This window comes from Anticarsia gemmatalis, chromosome 5 (genome assembly GCF_050436995.1).
Source record: "Anticarsia gemmatalis isolate Benzon Research Colony breed Stoneville strain chromosome 5, ilAntGemm2 primary, whole genome shotgun sequence".
In the NCBI taxonomy this organism is placed as follows: Eukaryota; Metazoa; Arthropoda; class Insecta; order Lepidoptera; family Erebidae; genus Anticarsia; species Anticarsia gemmatalis.
The window spans coordinates 4,670,811-4,684,461 of NC_134749.1; the positions used below are offsets into that span (position 1 = coordinate 4,670,811).

Genomic DNA, 13,651 nt, shown 5'->3' on the forward strand with positions numbered 1-13,651 from the left:
TGACGTCATTATACACCCTAATGTATTTGTACTCGTATTACAGTGTTTGTAACTTTATATGTGAACGAAGCTACTTGAAATCCGACTAATATTATCTCCGAAAGTTTGAAGTTGAATTAATGTTGTACGAGTTGTGGATAAAAGGATTTTGAATACAAATTAGTTTAAATGTTTTTGATTAATTTATTTAAACGCCCTTTTTTCTTGTAGAATAAAGCCGTGTGATGATTTAGTCATTTTACGGGGTTATATCCGATGTTTATAAGCTTATCATATACTTAATACTATTAAGCTAGCATAATTTTGTAATAGAAATAAAAAAGAAATGGTGTCAATAATGATGCAATGCTTTAAGATTCTATTAACCACCAGTAATTTTAGGATTATTCACATAAATGGATTATGTAAATGAATTGGTTAATTCCACGTAATTTTCATTAATTTTTAATTATAAATATTAATTTGTTTTGATACACTTGAACTTAACATTAAAGTTAACCGCAAATAAACAAGTTTTCAATGATTAATTTTATAAAGTGCAAAGGCTATGTTTTTTTTAATCACCCTTTGATTTTTCTTATTAAATTTGCCGCCAATAAAATCATAAAACTGAGAAGATTCGTGTTTGTAATTAAGAAATCATAAAACTATGTTATTGTGCTGTAAAAATTGTAAAGGTCTGCAACATCTTATAAATTATTCTATCTACTTAACATTATAATTATTAATTATTATTTACGTAGATGCCAATGCGCAGACTCCTCGTGATCAAGTAGTAGTTATTGAAATGTGGATTGTTAGTAGTTTAAGAACTGCTATTAAAAATAAAATAAATAAATGTAACCCATTAAAGTCCCACTGCTGGGCAAGGATCTTCTCCCATAATGAGGGAGGAGTTAGACCTTGAGTCCACCAAGCTGGTCAATTTAGGGTTGGGGACTTTGTATACCTTCAAGAAAAAATTTAAAGAACCAAAAAGAAGAAGTTTCCCTTCAACGTTGGAACAAGTGATAATTATTTCTAATACACATAACTTCGAAAAGACATTGGTGTGTTGCTGCGGGTTCGATCCCGCATCCACTTGCCTGGGAGATGCTATCAAAAAGTGTAAAAAGCTTTTTTGGCAAAAAATAAGAGAATAAGATTACAGCTAAATTTTCTGTAGTGGCTATAGTCTTATAGATGCAGTCTGTCTGTCCATCTGTCTTCTGCGTTCCGTCAGAACCTAATTAGAGGTATGTAGGCTTGCAACTAATCACGCGATTCATTATTAATTATTCACTGACGTAAACTGTTCGTGTATTACGTATACAAAAGTAATGTTTAAATAATCAAATAGTCTTTAATAAATTGCGGTCTTGGTGACACAATACCTAGTGCGCGAAAAAAAGAACTAATCAGAAATTTAAAAATATTGCGTGATACTTTCAAATGTTTTTTTTAATCTATACTGTCCTATTGGGGCAAAGGTATCCTCCAAATTCCTTCACCGGTCTCTATCTCATCAATCATCAATTCCCTGCCTTTAGATACGTGACCAAAACGCCAACGTTTGTTTTCAAGTGGTTATTCCGAATAATAATAAATATATTTTATTCATCTCGTACTACATATATGACTCAAAAATTTACCTATTACCTAGTGCTTAAATTACGCCTGATACGTGAATGGTTAGTAGTTAGGGCATACTTTTGTCAGATCACAAACACAGGCTATAGCAGTATCGTCTGAAATATTTCTTCACTCACCTTTTATGGACGGTACAGCCTATTCATAGCGACCGCATTGCATAGTAATAAACTCTTATTATACCCAAAGATCTTTTGTTCCGTTCGTTTAAAGTTTTAACAACTGCTTTTATTTCTTCAATTTTATTGTACTTAGATCTTTTCTGATTGAGATAATAAAATAAGATTTTAAAAATAAAAATTTTTTGGAGATTGTTTTTCAATTAATCAGGGCTTTTAACTGTAAATTTGCCACACTAGTGTATTATTAGTGCGGTTTCCTTACTTTAAAACTTAATTACTAACCTTTAAACATAGACCATAACAAAACATAAATAAAAACACGTCATACAAAGGATCTGTACATCGAAAAAACATCTTTCAACGCAGTATTTCATACATTATCAGATATTAAACTGCATAGTTCAAGGCCTCAGTTAATAGCTTTTAATAAAAGTCACTTCATAACCAGCTTTTAATTTACCGATCGATCTTCATTTAATCGCTCTTTAAAAGCAAAACGAATATACATGAACTATAATAACAAAAATAACCTTTAATTTTTGCGTGTTAAAATACTGAACTCTAGCTTTCATGTGCGTCTCCACACGCTCGCTGCGTTATGTAATAAAAGGATAATTTTTGAAAATAGTATGTTGCCTGTTGATCCCTGGTCTTTAACTCTATGTACCTATATTACTCCATTTTAATTCCTTCCTAATAGGCTCAGCGGTTAAGCGTCAAAAGCGCATCAGACAAACATACAAAGTTTTGTAATGAATATTTACATAATACTTAATTTATTTTATGACAAAGTACTTGACATCCCATGCAAATCTTAGGGTTAATAATATTAGAATTTAAAATGTATGCATGCATATTTGTAGTAGTTAGTAGATCCACAAGCAAAATACGACAAATCTGTAAATACCCTTAGCTTTGTTAATCGCAAATATCGATAATTATTATTGCAGACCGACGCAACCAGTTTCACCACAAGCAGTTAAAAATAGTAATTTATTTTAATATGGATGCTTTTCAATATTTATAAAACAATTTGCTATATCTTTTTTATTTTTTAAATATTCTTCGTGTTGAAATTAACAATTTTATACTCTACGCAGTAGATATAATTTACTCGACCTCGCATTTTTTTAACACTGATAAATTCCGAACTTAATTATTTTTGAATTTCAATTCTTTTTTGTCTTGAATACAGTTTTACTTACGATTTTTAATATTGACACAATAGGTACAAGTTGTGTTCGCAAACGTACCAAAACAATTTTTAAAAGTAATCATGTTTCAATTAAGAAAGTAATTGATTACATTATAAATAGTAAACAATATATAATAAAAGAGGACGTGCACTGCACACATGACAGCAACGTTCCTTGGTTTTAGTGTAACTTACCTTGTAAAAGCTTTATTTTCGGGATATAATTTTATATTATACATAAATAGGTACGCATTCACGGTGTGCATCGAAACAACGCTAAGCCGTAGATCCATTATTAATCACTACGTCATCTATCCGAACTTAATTATTTTTTAATTTCAATTCTTTTTTTGTCTTGAATACAGTTTAACTTACGTCTTCTAAAGATAATTACCCTGTAGGGTAGGTACATGTGGTTAGGTTTTTCGCTTAAATTAAGAAATTCATGGATTACATTAATTACATGTACCTAGTATTCAAAACAAATAGTATAAGGGGACGTGCATTTTACCCGTATCGACGGCAATATACCATTTTTCTGTAGTAGTAACCTATTTTGTAAGCCTAAATTATTTTTATGGAAAACACGTTTATACGCAAATAAACGTTCAAAGCATGCATCGAAACACCGCCAAGCCGTAGATCCATTATTAATCACTACGTCATCTATTTAATTTTAAACCGATACAAACTACGAACAATTTTATTAAACAGCGTCGCCGTAACAGAATACACAATGAAGGTATTCTACCAATAAACAAGCTTAAAGTCTTAGTTCAGGTTATATACGAAGCAATGTAAGCGATCTTAGGAGATTAAAATTCTTCGCAACCCAACTATTTTGACGGTATTGATCTTCATACAACTTATGTAGGTAAGCACAATGTACAGACTAATAACAGTAGTGCAACTTTGTTTGATATTGTTGCGACTTGCACGTTATAGAGATTAAGTTTTGTTTTGGTATAGGGGATTATGTTTGTGTTTGAAATTCAAATAGAGGTTTATTTGAAGTGGGTTTGCTTTATTTTAATGTCTTATTAAAATTTATGACTGTTGTGTACGTTGAGGGCAAGTATAAAATTGTATTTTTTCTGTATCTATTTCGCTCTTCTTGGCTATTTGTCCCATATGGTGATGGAACTCTATATGATAAATACATAATTATGATTGCAATTAAACGAATTGAAGCATTATCCACTTATATCAAATAGTTAAGAGATCAAAGTAAATTTTACAACAATTAATCTGACCAAACTAATTACTTAATAAGACTAATAAAATATTTTATCGATACAGTTCAAAAACAACTAAAATAAACAAAAGACAAAAAATATAGTCTTCGCTTTCACGAATAAGGCGTTTAATATCTAAATTGTAACCTTTATAAATAATAAAAGGGTACCGAGTGTACTAGGTAACGTAACATAATGTATTATAATGCTTATCAGTCAAGTGCTTGTCAAATGCCAGGATTAACATAGATAGTAATGTTTATTTGTTTCTTTGTACGCAATCAAATATGACATTAAAAGTTGATATCTTGACCTTTATGTTTTCATGTTAATTTCACTAAGTACATATAGTATATTAAATACGGCTCAAAATAGGTTTCAATGTTCTGAGAAATTAGTAAACTTGTTTATGAATAATGCGAAACTAATGTCATAGGTCTGTCGGACAATCATCACACCATATAAATATGCGTTATTATTTAGTAAGAGCTAAATTCAATGGAAATAAAATAGAAATTAATATTCCTTTGTTAGAACAATAACGAAGTACTAAATGCGTCTAGACAATAATTACAGCGATTGAGCCAAAGCTAAACAGTAAGTGGTCGAATATTTTTTTTATAATCATGATTTTTTGTTTTTGAATTTCTGTTATTTATTTGTATATTGGGCGATATCAACGAGACGAACGCCGGAGCTCTGTCTGTACCTATCACAATACATCGGTAACATACTTGTTTTCCGAAAAACAAGTAAATTAATTTTCTAAACAGCTTTGAAATATAATCTATCCAATTTTATGTTGGACGTTTCATTTCGTGAGAGCTCTTGTAATCTCACAAAATTCCTACCTATCGTTTTATTTGTAAATAAACTGACATTTAACTTGCCTTTGAGCTATTTTCGACCTACGCTATGTCATCTTAGAGGTCTATTAAACAATATTTTTGTGAAATACGCGCGTCAAAATGTTATGTGGGTTCATTATTTTAAATTCGATAAGTATTTTATTTACGGTGCTTGTTTAATTAAATGTTCCTCCAAATGCGGGCCCTACTTATTTCGAATCATTGCTTGCAAATAAACAGTCATGGTAAATCATTCAGTATCATTTATTAAACTTCTTGTACCGCATTATTGTAAACTTTATAGAGAGTGAGTACCTAGGTAAATCTTAAGTTTAAATTTTTTTAAAACTTTAGTAATTTATTATTTACGTACTTGCAATATTCTAGATTGTTTACACTCATCACTGTGATAAAGATAACAAATCCTAAAGACATGACCTACCCCAACCTGAAGAGAGCATGCGCGTTATATTTCAAACAACAAACTCATTCATAAGCCTTGAAAGATATCAAGTGTTTGTATTATATTAATTATTTATACCTACTTGCCAAAGTTGTTTAAAAGTTAGCGAAAACACGACGTTACTCAATGAATCGGATGATAACCTCAGGCGAGTACGGAGGGTGCATCACGCACGTGTTGTCAGATTAATTGAATGCCTTCCGCCCGCCTCCGGACCGCCCCGCGCCGCTCTCGCTCTCCGCGACTGTAAAAACTACCTAAACAAACAAACAGTCGGACAAGTTGCACCGCCACGGGGATGAACTATGCTCTCTGCTCCTCCCCTGTGCACTTGTGATTTTTTCAACGTTACTTACTTTATTTTCATACGGTGTATGAGCGCGGGTCGCAGGGCGCGGGAGGGACGCGCGCGGGCCGCGGGGCGGGGCGGGTCGCGCGGCCTCTCGCGTTTAGTACAGCGCTCAGCAGGAGTGTCGGACGCTCGGCTTCACAGTCGACGACTTTAGTATTCTTCGTTTATTTTCTTTTCTATTCGTTTATTTGTCACTCGGACCTCACGGCGTTACAAACATGGAATGTTTCGCCGTATACGAGTGAGTTTATCGTGTTACTGTGTTTACTAAAATTTTATTTTGACAGTGTCACGTTCACGTGCGGAATCAAATTATTACCGGTTCCGGAGTTTTTAAGTGTTTATTATACGTACACGGCCTTCGTTTGCTGCAGGTAGAGCCGGCGAATCGTCAGATAAGTGCAACAGTGTCGGTTTCTGGCACTTCTTTAAAAGAATTATCGTGAGAACAACTTTTAAAGTGCTCTACTAGTGATTTGCGTTATCGGAAAAAAGTTCGCACGGATTCGCTCCAATAAGATTCTTCTGGGAAACTAGTGTGAAGTGCGTGTGCTGTTTGCCGGTAAAGTTTAGCCGAAAGGAAGTGCTTACAACTTAAAACATAACCTTATTCGAACAAGGCGCGTGTTGCACGGGCATGCGCAGTTCGGGTCATCGAAATTATTAATAAGTGGTTCATAATTTTATAAACAAACTGTGACAGTGTTGTTAGTTGTGTCGTGGTGCGTCGCTAAACAGAAACGCACGAGCGAGTGTCAACCGGAGCCCGTCGTTACGTAGCCGGTTGACCGTTTCAAATATTTTTTCAAATTTTTAAATCAAGGATAACGTTCACCTGTGGGATTTCGGTGTTTAACACCTGCGCGCGCACGGAACTTCTTTACAAAGGTGAGTAATATTCACACTACTTTGCGAACTCATCTCGTAGTGCCGGCCCGCAATATCCGCAACTTATGTTGTCTGGAAAATATTAAGTTTATTGTTTGGTTTTTTATTATTGACTAGGTATAAACCATCCATATTGATATGAAATGTAAAATGTTTACCGATGGTTTACGAAACCATTGGAACACACGTGCACTTTGCAGGTGTGAGATAAAAAAGAGTTTCATAAAAACTTTGTTGAAGTTTTGGAGCGCGCGGCGCAGCGCGGGCGCTGCTATGGCCCTTTGAGGTCGATTTTATGATCTTTTTTTATATTAGTTTAGTTTATTTGAATATATCAGTCTATTGGTGTGATGACGTCACCACAGGAGCATCCCGACCTACGCTATCTCTTTCACTCTTCAATAACTGAATACTGGTTTGAAGATTTGAATTAAACAAGAACAACCTTCGGTTTGACGATGAGAACAAATGTTTGACAGTACGTTAATGAATACATTTTCTAAGCGTGAAAAAATCAAGTGGAGTCTTTGAACGTTTAATTGAAGAAGACACTGAGGTGCCTACTTATTTATTTAATCAATATATTTTTAATTAAAGCGCGTAAGATCGGAAGACCCGGGCCGGTTCAACAGTCATCCGTATTGGTAACCACGGAACGAAGCTGAATTTATTTTTGGTTGGTTGATATATGACTGTACTTTATTACCATTCGATTCGCAAACATTCTTAGTTAAAGGTTAGACAATAGACATCACTAGCAAAATAAACGTAAATTGAATTTTAAATCGTGTAATTATCTAGTAGGTAGGTATCACGTTCGTGTAGAATGCCTCTGCACGATTTTGATAAAAGAATTAGTTAAAATAATTAGCATTGCTTGTAATAAAGACTGGCTAGATTATTGGATAGGTACCTAGTACCTAGTTAGATTTACCTTTTAATTTTAGTTCACACACCTTGAAAAATATATTATGAAAATAGCTACAGCATTGTTTATGTGTACCTACCTAGGGTAAACCACCCAGTAGTCAGCCTTTTAGTGAAAATGTCAATTTGATTTAGCCATATTTTTAACATTTACTACTAGATGTAAAATCATTAGTCATTGTATGAAAGGTAATTTATTAAACTTTAAGAAAAAAATAAAAAAATATCATATTTATAAGATTATTATGGAAAAAATCCACATTAAACAAAATATGGCACTTTTTACCAGTAGTCAGCCCCATTTCGCCAGTAGTCAGCCATGTCTTACCCAGTAGTCAGCCTCTTACTTACTCAATACAAATGTTCTATTTTAAATATATTTTTATTGAAATCTCCAGGAAATAAAGCACATTTGCAATAATACCATGCAGTACAATTTATGCATCCATTAATTTTTAACCCCCGACGCAAAAAGAGGGGTGTTATAAGGTTCGACGTGTCTGTCTGTGTGTCTGTCTGTCTATGGCATCATAACTCCCGAAAGGATGCAGTGATTTCAATTTAGTTTTCTTTTAATTAAAGGTGACATATGTGCGAGTGTTTTTAGACATGTTTGATGAAAATCGGTGGAGCCGTTTAAAAGTTGTAGTGGGTTAAAGTGGGGAGATTAACCGAATGTCTGCAAATTTACTCGGACGGGGTCTCAAATGGCTTCGCATGCTGAGAAAGCTGGTGGTGGGAAAGTCAGAATGGCTTAACCTAACCACCAACCTATAAAAAGTATGAAATAAAAAAATATATTGTGAAATCGGGGGTTTTCAAGATTTTAATTTATAGTTATTAGCACTTAGGTAATTGATTTCTAAATGTTTTCTAGTCAATCTTTCTTCACACGGTTCACAGCGATAAAAGTTTATTTTCTGTTCCTTTATTCCTTCTGTTTTTCAACTCTCCCCAATCTACAAAAGATGCTCTCTTCTATAAAACTATTTTAGCTTTCTTGATGTGTTGAAACATAAGTCAATGGTAGGCTAGGAAATAGAAGGTAGATGATAGAAGTGACTGGTATCATTCCTTTCTTTTCTCATTTCCCAAAATTCCTTCGTGTTTCGGAAGGCATGGTAAATTGTAGGTCCCGGCGGGCATTCAAGGATCTCTGGCAATCGTTGCCATTAGTCAGAAGCTTGAAAATCTGATAACCAGTCTTATGGTAATCGTGGTATAGCCCAGGTAACTGGGTTGTGGAAGTCATATAGGCAGTTGCTCCATGTAAAACACTGCTATTCAGCTGCATCCGGTGAAACTGGAAGCTGATTCCAGCATATCGTGACCAGTTTCTTAAGGCAGTCATTTGTTTTTGGGAGTGCACTTAGTCTAGCTTACAAAGCCCCGTATGGTACGGGGCATTTGTGCGACTATTAAACGATTTCGGACTTGTAGTGTCATAATAATGTGTGAAATGCCAAGTACTCGACTCGTTTCCATGATTTTCATAACATTTCTGATCGCCACCATAGCACATGACAATTATTCCTCTTTATACAGATCTTTTGGTCTTTTTGATATGATACTATTCGAAAACAAGTAACTAAGTTTTGTGCCAACATAGCCGTCCACAAATTTGAACCTTAATGAAAGGATTTAAGACCCAATTTCATTTAGCAAAACTGACGGCCGACTATGGGATATGTAGGTCCAATGGTCGGCCTCATGAAATTCACTGACTTTATATGCGGCCGACTACTGGTAAAATACTATTTTTGTCTTAGAAGAGTTTAGCTCAACGCAATAGTTATGTTGAGAAGTATTCGCCCTGTTAATTTCAACCACATATATGAGAATTGCAAAAAAACCAGTAGTCAGCCACTCATGGCCGAGTACTGGATCAACCTCATATTTTGCAAACCCAATAGTCGGCCACGTTAATTTATAATACAAAAGACAAATAAAACGCCTGCAATGCATGATTTTATCGAAGATAAACTATTAAATACTAGCATAAAATATCAATTCGTTCCACATTGCATCAAATTCATTTAAAAACATGCCAAAAACTAAAACACGAATCCTTAACAAAAAAATAGCAATGGCGACGTTTTTGCCCATGTCTTTCATGGCAGTTCATAAGAATGAGTGTAACACGTCAACCTGCCATGCTATCGAATCGTTATTGTGCATATTAGTCAATAAGATTATACAGATTCGATTAATGATTATTTTATTGGTCTTTACTATTTTCTACACTAATTATATGGATATAAAGCCTGTAAAGGCTGACTACTGGTTGGGGGCTGACTACTGGGTGCTTTACCCTACCTACATTCAATATTCTTTTCGATTTATCCACATTATGCCTTGACTGGGCTCACCGATTGTTGTTTATTTTTACGTACTTTCTGAAATATGAAGACGTTCAGTCAAAAGAATCTAAGCTATTTAGTGAATACCAATGATTTTCGACTGTGAGCGCCAATGATAGGCTTTACATGTTTATAAGTGCGCCTCACGAATATCAAATTACTTTTAGCCCTCGTACTAGTAACTCAGATACCTAGTTAAAAAGAAATTACGAAGCTTGTAACTTACCTCGTATTATAATGTAATGCCTTCGCAGGAATGCACAGTGAATGCACCTAGGACTAGCTACTTATTCGTGGTAAACAAAGCCTCTTTATAATGCATAAGGCAAGCCATTCCAGTTAAGATTTATTAGTTAACCGAGCACTCTAATTCAATCCTTATGTCTTACGCATGATAATAAAGGATATGAACAAAACCATTATATCGATTATTCAAGGACTCGCACTCCTTTCGGTAAGCCGGCATCTCGGCTTCGAACACCTTTAAAAGTTATTTTTATAACCGACAGATTTTACTCAGGTTATGTTTACACGTGTAAAGAAAGGGACAGAAAGTTTCTATCCCACGCGGGCGTTACAAAAACAAAGAAAGTATTTGAATACATGATCGTTCCTTAAACATTCCTAATTTTATTTCGCCGTCGAACGTCGCATCGGAATCGGGTGCTAAGTTAAAATCGATGTTCCGTTGTTTTTGGAGAGAAAAAACTTTGATAGAAAAAAAAAGTGACTTTGTTCCACAGACGGACAGTGTCAGTTCGTGTTGGATTGGCACAAAAAGTTAAGGGGTGAACATTGTCCTTCGTAGCTCGATAAAAGCTTTAGAAACTAAACGAAGATGGTGAATGATGTCTGGTAATATGTAGAGACCTTAGTCTGCATTACTAATCTCAAATATAAGAATTAAATCTGCAGGTAGGTATACACGAACTAAACATGTATAGAACATCATAGGAATAGCGTTCTCAATATTCGTATATTCTTCTTAGGTAGGTATACCTACTTACTGTGGGGACAAAGCGTGAACAAATATTTATTTTGGAATGGTTGAATGTCATAAAGGAATAGCACATGAAAAAGTTTTATTGTTTGCTGAGTCACCACTCAGTATTCTATGTGCTTGCGCACGCGCACTTTGAACTTTAATGTTTTTTAATCAACTCGTGCGTCTATTCTGAAGAGCATAATACTTATAGATAATTATTTCGTCACAGAGTTTCTCTATTCAGCCATCAGCAAGTATTTTTTGGAATCAATGGCAATGTCTTTATATTTCTAGAGGGTATTTAAATTTCCAACCTACTCTTTTCCAGCTTGCTGCACTCAAGGCATAACCACTTCCCAGTTCGGCAGGAGACCTTTGCCTAGCATAAGAACAGTCTTGGGTAAAAAAAACTACACCAAGTAACAAATGACTAACATATATTTTAAAAATGAATCGATTCTACAATAATTCCTAAAAATAAAAGTTTGGCTCATTGCCCCCTTATAATCAGTCACCCCTCCTCTTACTACACCACAGTTTAATTGGTCAAATTACTTCGATAAAACCAGTACCTATCATATACCACAAGTTCTATAGAAATGGTTCCCATGACCTCTTATCAATTCCATATCTACGTAAAGTAGGTATTCTCGTTGTGATACTGATAAGAAATTTATACCTAAAGAATGAACTATTTTACCATAAAGAGGTTAGATAAGAGACTCTCAAGTCCGAAAGGACGTAATCGCCAATCTTGGTGCAGCGATTCCTGTACATTTTGGTTCTACGACCAGACGGCCGACGGGTATCTTGACGTATCCAATAAAGACTCGCAATGAAACAAAAATTGTTTAATGTGTTGCTTTCATAATACATATATAGGTACTGAATATTATTTAAAACTGACATAAAATCTACCATTGTGAATAAGTAGGGCACTTGACCCGCATAATGGATTAAAAGCTTTCATTCATCATTCACTAGCAAAATGCTCTATAGCAGAACGATGACAAAAAAGTACGTTTTACTTTTTGGACATTCTGTAGAGAGATAAATATCATAACGTCCGAAAAAATTCTATTCAACTGCCAAACTTTATCCAAATCGGTTTAGCAACCTCATAAAGATCACATAGAGTCAAACTTACCTTCGCATTTTTAAACATAGACCAACCGAGCGGATAATCCAATTTCAATAGGTATAAGACTAAAACAACACAAAGATATTGATGGTAATTTTTAAGCATATTTACCTTAGAATATCCTATTAGGGTTAAATGAACTTGCGATACTGGTTACGTAGTGTAAATATTTGTATATAAAATCTTCTCGTACTTGCTTGTAGCCTTGCCAAATACACTCGAGCCGATTTGTCGGTGCAAACGCTTGTACAGTCTCGTACAGTGTTAGCAATATTTGTGGAGGTAGTGTAATGGTCTGAAGGTACATTTGCTTCTGTCTTAAGCATTATTTCTGTCGTGAATATTTTCCACTGTTAAGGTAGAGTGTTCTGTGTAAGGTAGGTATTTGTTTTGATGTTGTTTGAATTTATTTATGGCAGTATTCAATGAATGTCAACAACCAGTATTTGTATTTTTTTAAATGCAGAATTTCTTTGTACTTACTAGTCTTGTTTCTTTGTTACTTGTGTTAGCGAAAATATAAAAGAAGAGACAACAAACGAAACAGCAAATCTACCGTCTCATTAAAAAGAAAAACACTACAAGCATTTAATTCACTAATTCAGACTAATTCACAAAGCTTTTTCACTACATCTGAAACTTAATTCAGAGCAGTTCAAACACATTTTCGCCGGTTCCAACACGGCAGTTGTAATTACTTAAGCTATCCTAATCTAAATGTTGTTGCAAGCTGTGGGCCAAACAACAGACCAGCTATAATGTGGTTACGTGTTGTGTTCGCCTGCCAATTTACTGCCGGCACATCAGGGATTCTGTGATCAAATATTACGATGCATACGCCGTATGTGTTCGTGTATTAGAGGAGTATATAATGTTAGACAAGTTTACGAACTTGTGGAACCGTTGTTTCATACCTTTGTTGTTTGGTAACCTAATTCATACTAGTAAATAATTATCAAACTTTTTGAGCAGAAACTAGTAAACGAGAATTATCAAAAAAATCGTTAACAGTGCTTCTTTGTTTCCTCATAAAATATTACTATATTATTCTGCATTTTAATGTTAGCGAAGCGCAGTCTTAATTAATAAACTAAAAAGGCCAACACATTAGCCTACCGAACTATTAAAGGCAATTATTACTCACGGCTCCATATGGACGATCTGAACACGTGGGCTGTATTGTTTGTAAACAGTAGTATTTCCTTCCCGGCTTACTATATTTAGTTTATTCAACAGCCGAACTTTTTTGGTACACTATGACGGAGCAATGAGTCGAAAACAGAGAAGAGCGAAGGGGAACGAGGTCGGAAACGATTTTTGGATCCAAGCAGCGTGTTACTTCAAAAAAAAGCCACAGCCTTTGAAGTTTGTCTTATAGAGACATTACACTGCAATAGTCGCTGGACCATTCAGTTCCTCAGCGACTGAAATGGCAAGAGAGTCGCCCAAGCGACTAGCAACTACACAAATTGAATTTCTTTGGCAACCGCGTTTTCAACAAAACGT

General features: G+C 34.7%; 2 protein-coding genes across 6 annotated transcripts in view; one reads left to right on the forward strand and one right to left on the reverse strand.

The window, feature by feature from the left end:
* LOC142972873 (odorant receptor 4-like) overlaps positions 1-13,651 on the reverse strand; it is a 323,505-nt gene that overhangs the window by 72,542 nt on the left and 237,312 nt on the right. The window lies entirely within an intron of this gene.
* Positions 5,947-13,651, forward strand: part of heph (polypyrimidine tract-binding protein 1 heph) — a 422,565-nt gene continuing 414,860 nt past the window's right edge. For 2 of the 5 annotated variants that reach the window (XM_076114244.1, XM_076114245.1), the window contains exon 1: positions 5,947-6,732. The gene's annotated coding sequence lies outside the window, so the exon portion shown is untranslated. The remainder of the gene's footprint in view (positions 6,733-13,651) is intronic. The other 3 variants (XM_076114246.1, XM_076114248.1, XM_076114249.1) reach the window with 2 other exon arrangements.